Source organism: Quercus robur, chromosome 1 (assembly GCF_932294415.1).
Source record: "Quercus robur chromosome 1, dhQueRobu3.1, whole genome shotgun sequence".
Lineage (NCBI taxonomy): Eukaryota > Viridiplantae > Streptophyta > Magnoliopsida > Fagales > Fagaceae > Quercus > Quercus robur.
Window position 1 is genome coordinate 51,050,213 of NC_065534.1, and position 10,513 is coordinate 51,060,725.

Sequence of the window (10,513 nt, forward strand, 5' to 3'; positions counted from 1 at the left end):
TTTCTTGTGCTTTTCTTGTTTAGTTTAGTTATAATATGTCTGCATAGCTTAGGTTTTCTTCGCCTTATCATTTCAAGCATGCTATGTTGTTAAATTTTGTTTCTGCTCTATTTCTATACTTGCTTTCCTAGGTTAGGTTTTAGGGTGAGTATGCATACACATGCCTCTTGCATGCGCACGCATACTCTAATTATGCGTTCGTTTACAACTGAGCTGCGCATGTGTGCTTTATGTATGCGCACGCATACTTTTGCCCATAACCTTAATTTGGAACTTTTATGCTTTTGTTCTCTACTTTACTTATTTAACATGCTTTTGGCTTATCCTATTTCATACTTATAAGTTTCTATTTCTCTGTCTGTTTGTTTGTCTGTCTGTCCTTAACATGTTAGATTAGGGTTTCTTTTCAATTCGTTCTTTCATGTGCCATGAACATGCATATAACTTGACCATGCATTGATGCATAGGTGCTATGATGTAGCAAGGTAAGGCATACATTCACATGAACATGCATTTGTTTGAGATATGATCTCGATTTTACTTTAATGAACATGAATAATATTTATGAATTCTTTGAGTAGGATATTTGAACATGTTGTTTTGATCTCACCATGCTTATGTTTCTGGCTTGATTTGATAAATACATGTTTTTGCCTTGGATGTAATATGATGCTATGTATGATAGATTTATGTTAGGATATGTTATGAGATGCATGATAGATGTATACTAGGCTTAAGATGTGATATGTGATGCAATGCTATGATAGATGTATGCTAGAGTTTAGAATGAAATACCATGTTGTATGCTAGATGCATGTTATCATCTGTGTGAGTCTAGAATGATAAATGTTGAAATTTCCTTTATCGAAACTAAGACGTAAGACACAATGAGTTAAAGTCGTCCAATGATTTGGGCAATCATGGGTACCTAACACCTTCCCAAGCAGTACCTGAACTCCAAACCTATACTCTGTTAGTAAGATCGGTCCTTCCATGTAAGGGTGCTATAAATATGGTTACTAGACCTAATCTAGGTGGTGAATCCAACTTCCCTTCTCCACCTCGGGTCACTCAACCGAGGCGTACTCCCCTCCCATTGCGCCCACAGTGGCGACTCTGCTGGGGATAGAAAGTTTGATTCCAATGTGTCTTATTTATTAATCTTGATAAAGGCTTGTTCAATATTTGTTGGCACACACTTCACTTGGTTCTTTCGTCCCTTTCACCTCAGTTGGTGATGAGTGGGAAGAAGAGTACGCTCCATTAGGGCCAACGCCTTACGAAGTTCATCCTACCAACTCACAATCTGTGTCATTGCCTATGATGTGCTTTGAGTATGCTAACAGTTTACCACCCATCCACAATGGTCCATTTAGGCCCAAGGTTGGAATCATGACCCACCTAGTTGTGAGTGACCTATTGATCTAACCTTTTAACTCTAGGGAGCCTACCCACACTTAGAGAGATCCTAGATCCTATCAATAAGAGGGTACCCTTTATATCTTTTGTTTGTTCAACCATATATCTTGTGTTCACCTAATTCTAAAGGACAAACAAAAGATGTAAAAAAATATTTTGAGGGTGACCCAAAAGTTATGGCATATCCTAAGATGTTGGGATAAAAGAAAAAAAGTTCTCACATGTAAGAGGTTTATCCTAAAGTCTAAAGGTATATCTTAACTTCAAAGGTTCGTAAGACCATAGCCTAGTTGCTATCATAAGCCCAAATCAAAAGGCCTCTTGAAAAGGAGAACCTTGAACCTAAGATAACAAATATGCTATGGACTTAGCATCCAACTTCCTACAAAGTCAATATGAAGTTTCCTAATCTTGGGCCTCCTTGTTGCATGCCTAGGTCCTAAATGATGAGAAATTCATGGACTTTGAAAGGAATGCTATAATGTATTCTAGCCAGAAGGCTACTTCAAAAAAAATGATGATGATAATAATAAATGGAAAAAGGTAGAGCCCAAAGGTGATGGATACATTTAAGCCCACATTTGAGACAAAGGGTTGAAAATCTCTAAGCATATTCTAATGAAAGTCCACGAGAGTAAGATGAGAGCTTCTTTGTAAATGTACTAAAGCCCAATGAAATAAGGGGCAAGGTTCATAAGAGGAAAGGGAGTGATTTTGTAATTAGGCCACCATGGCCAAAAGATTTTCTAAGAGCATCTAAGTTAACAAAATGAACCTTTTAATTGGGACATGGGCTTAATAAAATGGGACTTCTTTTCAGGCATCATTGCACCACCAAGATAATAATTTAAAAAAAAAAAAAAAAGCAATTCCCCACTCCAATTTGGGTTCGAGAAAAGAATGGAAGGCATTTGGTCAAAATTGAGGAAACGTATCAAGAATTGGTATCTTTAGAAGAGACATTTCAAGAGGAAGTATCTCAAGAAGGAATGGCTACTCCAATTGATGACATGATCGCACAAAACATATTCAAGGCAATAGAAGAACAATGCGATGCTCTCAATAAAATATGTGGTCGTCTCATCAAGCTAGAAGAGAGTTGATGTGCATGAAATGTAAACAATAAAGTACTTCCATATCTACATATTTAGCCTTATTTTTATGCTATTTTGTGACTTATTATATATTATCTTTGTGTTGTATTTGTAAAAAAAAAAAAAAAAACTTTGTGTTGTCGGTAATAAAGACTTTACAAGCAAAGTGGGGCTAGGCCAATTGAATCAAGCCAACTTACATCTAGCCGGACGTAAATTCAAGAGAATACCAAAAATTAAAGAATAAGAAGAAACCTGGAGACATGAAGTGCAAAGAAGGCAAATCAAAGAAAATAAAAGAATAAGAAAAGATCCAGGCGTGAAGTCACTGAAGTGTAGAAAGCAAAAGTATAAAAAAATAAAAGAAATAGGAGTGCTTTTGTGGATAAGACATGTACAATGGGCTTGATTGCATGTTTGATGTGGGCCTAGTTAATTCTTCACCGAAACACATACTTGGGAGTTCTTACAATGGGCCACGTTGGGATTTTAATAATAAGGCTTTAGGTTAGCCGCATGTGATGGATTACAAAGGAGCAAAATAAAGCAATACAAATCTGACTTGTATTAGGAGTGGTTTCCCTTATATAAACTTCTAGGTTAGTTTGTAAGTGAGGGGGCTAGTGCTAGGGCTAGGATGCAAAATAGAAAATTGGAGCAAGAGGCAGTGCCGCATGTGGCTTCTCTGTAGCTTTTCTCCATGATATCATTGTGACTATTTCTTTCTCTATTTTATTTGTCTAGTTTAATGTTTAGTATTTTATTCTTGTGTTTTATTTCAATTACCATGAGTAGCTAAATTTATAATTAGGGTTGAAGATGAAAATTTGTTAAGGCTTATCAGTAATATTTATGTGATTTGATTTTTCCCACAATAGTTGTTCTTTAATGATGTAAATTGCTTTTGGTTTATATCAATTGACTAAGATGGGATCCTATATATGAGTTCAATCATGTTTTTCTCATGATTTAGGATTTGTCTTAATTAGTTGAATGCTTGGTTTATTATTTCTTGATTTTAAAATTGGATATCTTTTGTGATCTGTTTGGCTATGAATACAATTGATGATTTGATTTTATACCTAGGAAGCGAAGAAAAGCATGCTTTAGATATTTAAATAGAATTTTTAATGATAATATTCTCCATGGTAGCAAGATTTATTTCTATATTATCATGTAGTGGTTGGAAAATATTAATGATCGAAATATATACTGATATGAATTAACAAGGCAGATTCCAAAACCTTAATTCCTTTCTCTAGATTGTTTACATCTCTTTACTGCTTTATATTATATCTTTTCTTAATTTAATTATTTGCCTAGTATATTTAATTGCAAACAACCAATTTTTATTAAACTATATTAGGATTCATTTGGTTAAGATGATTAATTTTCCTATGTTCATTCTAGTCCCTGTGGGTTCGACCTTGTTTTTGTTAAACTATACTTCGGTACTGTTCGTACACTTGCGAGTACTTTAAAATTTCCCAACAAGTTTTTGGCGCCACCACTGGGGACTTGGTTAGGAAAATAAATTAGGTCTTAATTGAATTTTTCCTTCTACTAGTTGTAGTTATTTAAAAAAAAAATTAAAAAAAAAATTTATTTCTTTGTGCATGGTGTATGAAAACTTGGATATGTGATAAAGAAAATCATCTTGTTAGTTTTGATTATCTGACCATAATAGGAGAAACAGGTGATGATTCAAAAACTCTTAGAGAGTTGTTCTCACCTATTACCACCAATCATCCATCTTGCATAGTATTGCTTGCAATCATTGCTGCACATTTTGAGTTGAAGCCACAGATAATCTAACTTCTTCCTACTTTTCATGGATTGGATAGAGAAGATCCTTATATGCATGTAAAGGTTTTTCTTGAGATTTATGCTACTTGTAAGTTCTAGAATTTCACTGATGACTCTCTTCGCTTGCGTTTATTCCCTTTTTCCTTGAAGGATAAGACAAAAGAATGGTTTATTTCTCTCTCACCTGGATCTATCACTTTATGGGGACTGTTGGTCACAAAATTCCTCTTTAAATTTTTCCCAATGGCCAAGACCAATGCTTTGAGGAGAGAAATTGCAAATTTTTATCAAGATGAACAAGAGAAATTTTATGAGAGTTGGGAGAGATTTAAGGCCTTGATCTTAAAGTGTCCTCACCATGGTTTTGAAACATGGAGACTAGTACAATATTTTTATAATGGTTTGACTCAAAAAAATCGTAACATGATTGAGTCCATGAATGGTGGTGGATTTTTGAGTCTTATGGATGATGAGGGATACAAATTCCTAGAGGATTTATCAGAAAGTTCACAACAATGGGATTTTTCCAACCGTAGAGAGAGATCTGCCCTTGTAATTAAGAAAGGAGGATTGTATGAAATCAGTGAAGATTTAGACATGAAAGCAAGGTTAGACAATCTCACTCATAAGGTGGAAATTTTAGCTTTAGGTAGAGGGGTGAATTCTTTTAATCAAGTTCAATGTGAAACATGCTCTATTTGTGCGAGTCCTATGCATACAACTCAAAGGCAAAATCAGCCTCCCACAAATGTAGGTGGACAACAAGTGCATCAACAAAGTCAATTTTATCCACCTACTCAAGCATATCCTCCCATTCCTTAATCAACTTCTCAGTTTGTGGCACCACCAAGATAACAATCATCTTTGGAGGAGTCTCTCAAAACTTTCATGCAATCAACTAGCCAAGCCATTCAAGAGACGAAAAGTTCCACTCATTTAAATACTCAAGCTATTTCAAAGTTGGAAAATCAAGTCGGCCAGTTAGCAACCCAAGTTGGAGAGAGGGAAAAAGGAAAATTTCCTAGTCAGCCTATACCTAACCCAAAAAGACATTATGCCATCAATGGTTCTTTTAGTTCTACTCATGCCAATGAATCTGTTCAGTCTATTACCACCTTTAGGTCTGGAAGACAAGTTGACAATCAAGTGAAAATGCTAGAAGTTGAGGATAATGAAAACACTGTGTTAGAGGAAAAAGGAGTTCATAGTTCATAGGATGATTGTAGAGAAATGAAGGGCAACTCAACCTCAATTCCAATTCAGGATCTTAGTTCTTCCCCTTTTGATAAGAATTTTGTTCCTAAAGCTCCATTTCCTTAAAGTTTAATCAATTCTTAGAAAAGTGCACAATTTGGAGATATTTTAAAGGTTTTTAAGCAAGTCTAAATGAACATTCCATTTCTTGATGCAATTCAACAAGTTTCTGCTTATGCCAAGTTTCTAAAAGATTTTGTGACAATGAAGAGAAAGAAAAATGTCCCTAAAAAGCCATTTTTGATAGAGCAAGTCAGTTCAATCATTCAGAATAAATATCCAATGAAATGTAAGGACCCTGGATCTCCTACAATTTCATGCAAGATTAGGGATCATCTCATTGAGCAAGCTTTGCTAGACTTGGGGGCAAGTGTGAACCTAATGCCATATTTAGGTTTAGGGGAGCTGAAACCCACAACCATGATACTCCAATTAGCTAACAGATCTGTGCAAATTTCTAGAGGTATTGTTGAGGATGTGTTGATTAAGGTGGATGCATTCTATTTTCCTGTTGATTTTGTTATGTTAGACACTAAGCTTGCTCTAAATGCCAGTACACAAATCCATGTCATTTTGGGTCGCACTTTCTTAGCCACATCCAATGCTTTAATCAATTGTCGAAGTGGTGTGATGAAGAACTCTTTTGGGAATATGACTGTTGAGCTTAATATCTTTGACATAAGTAAACAAGTACTAGACAATGAGGATATATATGAAGTTAACATGATTTAGGGCCTAGTCCATGATACTTTCATACAATCAACTTTTGAGGATCCCCTAAATGCTTGCTTAACCCTTTTTTATTGCAATTTGGATATTAAAAATCAATTGAGGAGGTCAATGCATAGTTGGATTCTGTTCCTTTCTTGAGTACTAATAGCTGCCAACCAAAAGTAGTCCCTCTTCCACTTTTTTCATCCCCACTCCCATCTACTGTAAAACCACCAAAGTTGGATGACCTTAGGGAATGCCAATTGATAAGTGTACTTCAAGAGCATAAGCAAGCTATAGGTTGGTGAATTGCTGATATCGAAGGTATTAGTCCATCTGTGGTTATGCATAGAATTCACTTGGAAGAGAATGCTAAAACTTCACGTGAACTGCAAAGATGTCTAAACCCTATTATGAAAGAGGTATTGAGAGTTGAAGTTTTGAAGCTTTTGGATGTGGGTATTATTTACCCAATTTCTGATAGTAATTGGGTGAGTCCAGTTCAAGTTGTACCAAAGAAATCTGGCATAACAATTGTCGAGAATGAGGATGATCAGTTAGTCCCAATTCGTGTACAAACGGGATGGAGAGTATGAATTGATTATCGTAAGTTGAATGCCATGACAAGGAAAGATCATTTTCCTCTTCCTTTTATAGACCAAATGTTGGAAAGGTTAGCTGGTCATGCTTATTATTGTTTTCTTGATGGAAATTTAGGATATAGCCAAATTCCCATTGCACCAGAAGATCAAGAAAAGACTATCTTCACATGCCCCTTTAGGACATTTGCCTACCGTCGCATGCCATTTGGTTTATGTAATGCTCTTGGTACATTTCAGAGGTGCATGATTAGTATTTTTTCTGATATGGTAGGACAATTTTTGGAGGTATTTATGGATGACTTTTCAATACTTGGGTCCACTTTTGAAGAATGTTTACACCACCTATCCTTACTGTTAATGTAATGTAAGGAGAAGAACCTTGTTCTTAATTAGGAGAAATGTCATTTTATGGTGAGAAAGGGAATTGTTCTTGGGCATGTCATATCAACAAGTGGTGATGAGGTTGTTAAGACTAAAATTTATTTGATTTCTAATCTTCCACCTCCTAGATCTATTAAGGAAATTAGATCATTTTTAGGTCATGCAGGATTCTATCAAAAGGTTCATCAAGGATTTTAGTAAAATCTCAAGGCCTTTATGCAACTTACTTGCCAAAGATGCCCCATTTGTGTTTGATAATGAGTGTCTCCATGCATTTAAGAGAGTAAAAACTGAGTTAACTTCTCCACCTATCATTCAACCACCTGATTGGAAAGTGCCTTTTGAGATTATGTGTGATGCTTCTGATTATGCAATTGGTGCTATTTTAGGACAGCAAGTTGGAAAGGTTCCCCATGTGATTTATTATGTTAGTAAGACTCTAAATGATGCTCAAATGAGCTACTCTACAATAGAAAAGGAGTTGCTAGCAATTGTTTTTACCTTGGATAAATTTAGGTCCTATTTGTTACGATCTAAGGTTTTAATTTATTCGGATCATGCTGCATTGACATATCTTTTCTTCAAAAAAGATGCTAAAGCTTGACTTATCAGATGAATTTTATCGCTACAAGAATTTGATCTTGAGATTTGGGACAAAAAGGGATTCGAAAATGTAGTAGCTGACCAATTTTCTAGATTAATTTTTGAGCATGCTGAGGACAGTTTACCTATTCTTGAATCTTTCCTTGATGAGCAGTTGTTGCATGTGTCCCAGAGACCTTGGTATGCTGATTGGAAAGTGCTTTTTGAGATTGTGTGATGCTTCTGATTATGCAATTGGTGCTGTTTTAGGATAGCAGGTTGGAAAGGTTCCCCATGTGATTTATTATGCTAGTAAGACTCTAAATGACGCTCAAATGAACAACTCTACAACGGAAAAGGAGTTGCTAGCAATTGTTTTCACCTTAGATAAATTTTGGTCCTATTTGTTGGGGTTTAAGGTCTTAATTTATTCAGATCATGCTAAACTGAAGCATCTTTTCTTCAAAAAAGATGCTAAAACTCGACTTATCTAATGGATTTTATTGCTATAAGAATTTTATCTTGAGATTTGGGACAAGAAGGGATCCGAAAATGTAGTAGTTGATCATTTTTCTAGATTAATTTTTAAGCACACTGATGACAATTTACCTATTCTTGAATCTTTCCTTGATGAGTAGTTGCTGCATGTGTCCTAGAGACCTTAGTATGCTGATATTGCAAACTATCTCGTCACAAATCAAATGCCTTCGCATTGGACTAAACAAGATAGGTCTAAATTTTTGGCTGAGGTTAAGTATTTCTTTTTGGATGATCCATATTTGTTTAAGTATTATTCTGATCAAATAATTAGGAGATGCATATTTGAGAGTGACCAATAAAATGTTATATCCTTCTGTCATGATCATGCTTGTGGAGGGCACTTTAGTTCGAGAAAGACTGTTGCCAAGATTTTGCAATGTAGATTTTATTGGCCTTCCATTTTTTGTGATTCCCATGCATATTGTTCTGCCTATGACAGATGGAAAAGTTGGGGAGTATTGGAAAAAGAAATATGATGCCATTGAACCCTATTTTGATTGTTGAGGTATTTGATGTTTGAGGTATTGATTTTATGGGTCCTTTTCCTAATTCTTTTGGTAACTTATACATCCTTGTTGTTGTTGATTATGTTTCTAAGTGGGTTGAGGTCATTGCATGTAGAACTAATGATCACAAGGTTGTAGTCAAGTTTTTGAGAGAGAATGTGTTTGCATAGTTTGGTACACCACGTGCCATTATTAGTAATGGAGGAAAGCATTTTTGCAATAGAGTTTTTGAGCAACTAATGAAGAAATATGGCATCACTCATAAGGTTGCAACACCTTATCACCCGTAGACAAGTGGTCAAGTAGAGATATCTAATAAGGGAATCAAGAGAATATTGGAGAAAACAGTTAACCCTCCTCAGAAAGATTGGTCTTTAAAACTCAATGATACATTGTGGGCATACCGTACAACATTTAAGACTCCCATTTGATAGTTTTTTTACCCCTTAAAACCCAATTAATTTAACCTAGGTAATTAGCCAAGTTGTTACTTAGTCCAATTTAACAAATCTAGGTTATCACAATCACAAAGATCATATCATGCAAAGCAGCGGAAAGATAAATAACACAAGATATGATCACCCAGGAAACCAAACCGGTAAAAACCTGGGGAGGATTTGACCTAGCTATCCTTAAGGTAAACTTGAATCCACTATCTTGAAAGAATCGAAGTTCATACAATAAGACTTACAAGCCCCCACGCTCGAATTCTTATTGCTACCAACCAGTAGAACTTACAACACGACCACGTGCAAGCTCCGAATCCACGGACTCCTTCTTTCTTGGATTCACCACCAGATACAAGCACACTCGCTTGTGTTTTCTTTAAGCTTCAATGGCAGCAACCGAGTTGATCATCAAGGTGTAGCTAATATCTTCTCCTTGAAAACCCTAAGTTTGTGTAAAGGAAAACTCCTCTAGATCTCACAAAAGATTTACATAAACAGCAATATGAGCAACACTAAAACGTGGCTAGGGTTTGTCTTTTATACTTAGGACAAATTAGAAAACCCTAAAACGTTTTAAACAACTAGGGCTGAGTTGGAAATCTGCAGAAAAAAACATTCTGCCCGAGATTCGATCGATTGAGCCTAAGCTTCGATCGATCGAGCCAGGCCGAAATGTATAATACTTTCTGCATTAGCTCGATTCCAACTTTACATAAAATGTACAACTTTGAGCAAGACTAAAACACTTCTAAACACATTTTTTTGATCATGGTTTGCCAACAATACACATTAGAATTCTAAATACATAAATACCTAAGTCTTTAGAACCTAACAAACTCTCCCTTTGACAATCCGTGACAAAACACAACTAGAAGCTCAAAGTTTACAAAATAAAAGCCCTTTACACAAATAATGCTCATAAAACAAATTCAATCCTAACTACCATCCATCAGTTGCAAGTGTAGACAGTAGCTCAATTGAATCAACCTGTATATTTCCTGAAACACTAAACAAAATGCATAACCACATGTGTGGAAAAAATACAAGTAAACAAATTAAATTCTTGATTTCAAACAACACACAATAAAGACATATATCAATGAATAACTCATAAATATAAATCAATAAACAGTTGAAAACAAGAAACATATAAGGTAACAAAAATAACA

At 35.3% G+C, this 10,513-nt stretch overlaps 1 non-coding gene and 1 pseudogene across 1 annotated transcript; one reads left to right on the top strand and one right to left on the bottom strand.

Moving 5' to 3' along the window:
• Window positions 1-4,575: 4,575 nt before the first annotated feature.
• On the bottom strand, window positions 4,576-4,684 carry LOC126693291 (small nucleolar RNA R71). Its single transcript, XR_007645275.1, has one exon. It is a non-coding gene; the product is annotated as a small nucleolar RNA R71 (small nucleolar RNA).
• A 1,021-nt stretch (window positions 4,685-5,705) lies between these two features.
• LOC126712935 (uncharacterized) lies at window positions 5,706-9,326 on the top strand (annotated as a pseudogene).
• Window positions 9,327-10,513: the final 1,187 nt, after the last annotated feature.